We start from the raw sequence: 6,862 nt of genomic DNA, 5'->3' as shown, positions 1-6,862 counted from the left end.
AGTGGCCTCGTGTCGCTTTTCCGATGCTTCCATAAACTTCATTAAAATGGTCTCTAGGTCGGGTTTCTTCTCGGCTGGTGGCTGCTCCTTTTGATAGAGGCCTCGACCTGTCTGCCTATACTTCTCTTATTTTTGCTTCTTATACTCCTCATATGGCAGCCACTCCTTCTTCGGTTTCCTCCAGTCCTCATCAAATTTATCCCCACTAGAGTAGCATACTTGAGCATTTCTGTTCCCATAATCATCTACATTGCAGTCCCTTGTCAAGTGTGGACCACTGCATCTCTCGCAACCCACTCTTATGGCATGTATCGATTGGTCCATCTGTGTTATCCTGCGGTCCATATTTTTTAACATGGCCGTGACCGCTGCTATTTCTTCAGTTTGGGACCCTCCTCCGCCTTTGATTCCTTCTTGCCTCGGGTTGTGGTATTCGCGGGAGTGTTTTGCGAATTCTTCAATTAGCTCCTTGACCTCCCTTGGATTTTTCTTTGTCAAAGGTCCTTAAGAATCAAGGAGTTGTCTCGTCATCATGTTGACCCCATCATAAAAGATTGACATCTCTTGCTGCACATTTAGGTCATGTTGTGGGCAATTTCTAAGTAAGCCCTTGTACCGCTCCCATGCTTTGTATAGTGACTCCCCTGGCTGTTGCTTAAAGTTGGCTATTGCTTTCTTGAGTTTGGCCATCTTGGATGGCGAACAAAACTGATCCAGGAATTTCTCACGCATTTGAGCCCAAGTGGTGAGTGTACCCGGTGGGAGTGCTTTTAACCACTCCTTAGCAGCTCCTTTGAAAGTGATGGGAAGCATCCTAAGCAAAACTGTGTTTCTGCTAACATGTGGGACATTGAAGTAGTCTGCAATGTCATTGACTTCATCTAGATGCTTAAAAGCATCTTCATGATCTTTCCCGAAAAATGGAATGTCCTTCAGGGCAGTCAATATGTGTCCCTTCAGCTCGAATGTGACATTGGCAGGTATTGCGGGTTGGACTAATCCTGGACCCACATCTTCTCGGATCCGCTTCTTGTAAGCTCCCATGGACATTTCTTCAATAGCTGCCATCTCGTTCCTTGGCTCGTTCTCGGGTTCACTCGTGTGTTCTTCAAATTCTGGCTCGGTATCGCTTTCGTACTCGGTTTGCACGGGTGTATGATCCAAATGCTCAAGATTGCTCTCGTGCTTCGCTGATGAACTTGACTCTCCTGTCTTCTTTCCCGACTTCCTAGAGAAGGCTGACTTCAATTCTTGCAAGGGCGTCTTTTTCTTGTGAATTGTAGACTCAGGATCTTCTAGTGGTGGCACTAATGGTGTGTTTGAGCCTCTGGTCATTAACTCCTGCAACTTGCTAAACTAAAAGGTAAAACTGGACTAAAATAAGAAAAACTAAAAATGAACTCTCAGATTTCACGTCGTGAGTGTACTAAATCTCATGTCGTGAACTCTGTGACAAACAGAAAAAATTAAACTAAGATAAGCTAGCAAAATAAATAACCAATTAAACATTCTGCAGATTTTATTCAAAAAAAACGATTAATCTAATGCAACTAAATAAACTAATAATCTGCGCCGTTCCCCGGCAACGGCGCCAAAAACTTGATATGCATGAAAGTACCAATTAATTTCAATATTTATAACCTAACAAACTTAGACTAACTATGCACTTATAGGCAGTGTACCTAGTCAGATTACAGTATAGCTTAGGTAAGTCGGGTGTCGATCACAGGGAACGGTGTTACTAATTAGTCTACTTACTATTAAATTAACCTAATTTATTAACAAATTTAATAAGGGGTTTTATCTGATTTTGCAAGATCAGATGAACTTAAAACAAATTAAATAAAAACACACTCTTGCTTAGTTGAATCCACTTCTCCCTTATGGCTAGCTAATGATCATGGGTTATTAAATTGGTTTTTAGTTATATTAGTAATTTAGTTCTATCTTACCAATAAGTAACTAATTCATGTCAAACCATGTATGTTCACACATAATTAAACACATAACTAATTATGAATGTAAATACGCTATGTAAGATTTGTTGTATAAACGCAATTATGGTCACAATTCACGTTCTCTAGCACAGCTAAGATTTATTTAGTCTAATTACTAACTAAGATTGGTCAATCCTAGCTCTAACAATTCAATGTTCACTAAATTATTAGGTAAACAAGTTCATGCAGTTTCATGGTCACTAAGCTACACGGAACATGCAATCTAGCAATTAGATAAACAAATAATAACATGCTAGGTTATACAAATCAAACACAAGCAATTCTTACCAACTCAAATTAATCCATAAACATATAACTATTCATAAGTTCAAAGCTTCATCTAGCTAAGCAAGAGTAGCTAGATTCAGCTGCTCATCATAGTAATTAAACTAACACAGCTAAAACTAATGAAAGACATGTTCATAATCAACTAAAATATAAAACTTTACTTCTTTTGGTGTTGAAGTCCCTCTTCCAGGACCTTTCTTCTGCTCTGAAACGTCTCCTGGAACTCCTTTTCTTCTGCCAAAAGTCCCTCTATTCGTCAAGGTCAAGGATCTATATAATGGCTGTTATCCATAAATTCACATCGTGAATAATCATAAATTCACGTCGCGAGTAGTAGATAACCGTGCCCGTCAAGGATTTCTTCACCCGCGCACATATCTTCTAGAACCATTGATTCACATCGTGAATCCTTTAATTCTCACGTCGTGAATAACCTTTTCTCCAGATTTACTTCACTTTTACTCTTCTAATTCCCAAAGTTTCTTTCTTTAACATTTTCAGTCCCCTTTTCTTCAAAATGTCTTCCTTTTTGGCTGTAAACAACATTTAAGCTCATAAGTACCATTATTCTAAACAAATTACCGACTTTTTAATAAAAATGTACTTAAATATTGCCTAAAAATAAGTATAAATATGGCAATATCAACCCTAATCATCATATTATGTGAAACCCTAATTTCACTTGGGTTTGTGGTTGGGACTTTCTTTTGGGCCTTGAGGATTGGGTAATTAGTGGGCCATCCAAAGTCAAGCCAATGAACTAGAATAATTTAATGGGCCTGGAGTAAGGGGCTTGGCCCCAATTTGGGAAATTGGGCCTTAGATGGGCCATAGTTTGGGCCTTAATGATTATATGATGTTGGGCCTTAGAATGAGACCATGTTTAGGCCTAGGCCCAATATGGAAAATTGGGCCATGTGTTGGGCTTTGATTTCCTAGTTGACTTTGGGCCTACGGGTTGGGCCTTGGTCTTGAATAAGCCAAGCTTGGGGTAATGTAATTATCCAAAGTAAGTGTTTATGGTTATGTAATAGGACCCAATTATTAATTGGGTGATGTTTTGATATTGACAGATCGGGAATCTGTCATCTAGCAGCTGGGGTTGAGTCTGCGGGACTTCAGCAAGTGTGGGATTGTGTCTTCGGGACTTCAGCAGTGTGAGGTGAGTTACCTTCCAGTAGCGGTGGGTCTACGACCACAATGTCGGCCCACTAGTAGGAGTTGTATGTTAGATGATTGTCTTTGTGATATCATATAGGTTTGCTACTACCCGATATGTTATATGCTGGCATGATATGTTTTATGTGATAGTAGTAGAGTTCAGTTGTTAGGACCGAAGAGTAGGTCAAACACCCCAGATATGTCTGACAGCATGTGATGATATGTTTATACGTTGGCATGATATGTTATATGTGATAGTGGTAGTAGGAGGGGAATAGTCGCCAAGTTCGGTTGTTAGGATCGAAGGGAAGTTCGGACACCCCAGATATGTCTGATAGTATGTTTGTGTTATGATATTTGTGATAGTAGCTGAGTGTTGGCAAGGCCCGTATCTCAGAGATAGTGGAGTGTGGGCGAGGCACGTATCTCCTAGCTGTTTAGTATATGATTGTATATACTTGTATGATATGGTTTAGTGGCTGAGTGTGGGCGAGGCCCGTATCTCAGAGATAGAGGATCCCGGAAAGAGACCCATGACTTCGGATCATCGAGTGGAGGGCCATCAGGGCTAGAGTCAGTGCACTGCGTACGAGAGAGTACACGAGGGAGTTTGTCACTCCAAGGGTTTAGGTTGCTATAGGTGTGGCAGGGTTGATCATGTCAGCTGGAGGTGACTAGGGTTCCTCCAGATGTTGCGAGTATGTCATCTTTTACTGCTACCCGATTATGTTGGGAATATGTATCGCTTTGGAATTGTGATTGAGTTTGGATAAGTCGTATCTCGAGTCGGTTTTTTGCTAGTGTTTGGTTATCAAGGACCGTATATGCCATTTTGCATGCCGAAAGGTCCTTGATGAACCTACAGAGGGACGTATCTTGCGGAGTAGGTTCCACACATACCGTTATCATTTCGGATCTTTGTCGAGATCTGTACAGGAGTATTGTTTGGAAGATCCCGGGTCAGGGTTAGAGTGATAGTTCTCCAGTGAAGTCAACGTCAGAGGTTCTATCATTGTTCATGTATGGTCGGTAATTGTCTATGGATGAGCGTTGGAGTTCAAGGCACTACCGTTGCTAGGACAGAGCTGGTGACATGAAAAGGATATTGTTAGTCGTGGTGTTAGATGCAAAAGTGGTGGGTCATAACATGTTCAATAGAATTGTATTTTTGCATGGGCTGTGTTCGGTCAGAGTGCAGTGGTACTGCAAGATTGGAAATGAGAACGAGGATTCATCAGCCAGAGTAAAGACTAAGGTCTTCAGTGGTCAGCCTGGGAGATGAATTGAGGTGTCAAAATGGAACATATTTCAAGAGTACTCTTCAAGATTTCAGAGGATGGGTGATCTTAAGGTTTAACCGATGATTAAACGCTAGCATTGGTAAGCACATTTTGTCATCAACGGGATATTAGAAAGCGAGGAGGATTGGAAATCCTTCAATTCTCATGTAATGTGAAGACTTAGTCGAATCTAAGTGGGGGAGAGACTTTTTTATAAAGTTCTCCGACTGTGAGTTCTGGTGGCTCAAGGTGCAATCTTGGCCACCTTGTCAACCAGAAGGGTATTCTAGTTCTTTCAGCCAAGATAGAGCCCTTGATGCAGTGGGAAATTCCGATGTCTCCATCTGAGATTCGGAATTTCCTGGGTATAGCGGGTTATTATCAGAGATTATTACGGGACTTCTCCGAGATTGAGGTTCCTTTGACCTGACTGACCAAGAAGTCGGTGACCTTTCGTTGGGGGCCTGAGCAGTAGACAGCCTTCGAGACCCCTAGACGGTGGTTGTGCCAGGCATCGATTCTCACCCTGAAAGAGGGCGTAGATGATTTCATGGTTTACTATGACGCCTTGATCACGGGCATGGGTACGGTACTGATACAGTGGGGTCACATGATAGCAAGTTTCGGGAATCAGGTTAGAGTTCTGTTTAGGACTCAAGTGTAGTGGTGTGTTAGGTCGAGTGCGTGTTCGACCCGGTTTGGAAAGTGTTGTAAGACTACGGGGGTAGCCGTAGCATTAACTAGCGATCAGATAGTATGGAAAGTGTTGTAAGACTATGGGGGTAGCCGTAGCATTCACTAGCAGCAAATAGTGTGAGGGGTGTTGTAAGTCTGCAGGTGTAGCCGTAGCATTCACCGGGTTGGCAGATAGTGTTAGGGTGTTGTAAGTCTGCGGGTGTAACCGTAGCATTCACCAGGCAGCTAGATAGTGATAGAGTGTTGTAAGTCTACGGGTGTAGCCGTAACACTCACTAGCAGCTAGATAGTGATAGAGTGTTGTAAGTCTGCGAGTGTAGCCGTAGCATTCACTAGGTTGATAGATGGCATGAGCATGTTGTTAGAATGCGGAAGGAACAGTAGTACCCACCAGTTCGGGTGTCGCAGTGAGGATATGGGAATCCACAGATTGGATTTCGGAATTCCCCAGATGGATTAGACCTGGCTGAGCCAGTGATAGGACTGTAGGAGCACTAGTACAGCTATGAGATCAGAGAAGCAATGGATTGCTTCAGGGCGTGTGAGATAAGGCTACCGTTGGTCAGGTAGCAATCACTTTTAGTCTTGGATTTGATGATGACAGGATTCGACGCATGGACCCGATCGGTTAGATCAGAAAGTAGTAGAGTCACACTGGCATGATAACTAGTGGCAACTAGTTCCAAAGAAGGATTTCGTACAGAAGTCGTGTGAGGCGACTAAGTAGGGAGTCCTTTGGCTCCGCAGCCGGGTGGAAACCCAATATTATAGAGGATTTGCAAGCGAATTAAGACCCAAGAGGTCTTGGTAGCTTTTTGTAAGCAGCTATGTAGCAACATACTGCTTCAGGCAGTTCAGTGTTCGGGCAGTTTCAGCGTTTGGGCATCATTAGTATTTGCATTTCATGTTTCAAATACAAACAAAATAGCTGGTTGATTGGGAAGTGGTAAGTCACTTACAACGGGATTATCTGAGTTTTGGCCGAGTATAAGTGAATCACAGGGATAAGTGGAACTGTGATTCTGTTTTTCTAGTGGGAGCCCTGAGTTATCAGGAGACAAGTAGGAAACTAAGAGACAAGTGAATTGGATTTAGCAATAATGATTCAATAAGAGTGGTCTGTCAGGGATCTAGGCCATCTCGAGACAACAGAATTCAGACAAGTAGATGTGATCTTGTTGCGAGGAATTACTTCGCCTACGGATTGTAGGGCATTGCGAAGATAGGTCACGCTACCCTGGGAAGGCTAGGGTGTGCCCAGGTTGATGATTATGTTACTAGAGTGGGTTGGTATGTAAGGATTGGTAAGGAATTATTTCGACGACGAAATCTAATTTAAGTAGGGGAGAGTTGTAAAACCCCGTTTATTTATTAAATAAATAAATCAATTAATGAATGGCTTGTAGCCCTAAAACAAATAATTATATATGAAAGGATGGT

At 42.1% G+C, this 6,862-nt stretch overlaps 1 non-coding gene across 1 annotated transcript; it reads left to right on the top strand.

Annotated features, from left to right (window-relative positions):
• The first annotated feature begins 577 nt into the window (after positions 1-577).
• LOC111890260 (small nucleolar RNA R71) lies at positions 578-684 on the top strand. Its single transcript, XR_002849784.1, has one exon. It is a non-coding gene; the product is annotated as a small nucleolar RNA R71 (small nucleolar RNA).
• Positions 685-6,862: the final 6,178 nt, after the last annotated feature.

Source organism: Lactuca sativa, chromosome 6 (genome assembly GCF_002870075.4).
Source record: "Lactuca sativa cultivar Salinas chromosome 6, Lsat_Salinas_v11, whole genome shotgun sequence".
NCBI lineage: Eukaryota > Viridiplantae > Streptophyta > Magnoliopsida > Asterales > Asteraceae > Lactuca > Lactuca sativa.
Note: the sequence above shows the minus strand (reverse complement) of the source record. Positions and strands in the feature narration are given on the sequence as shown.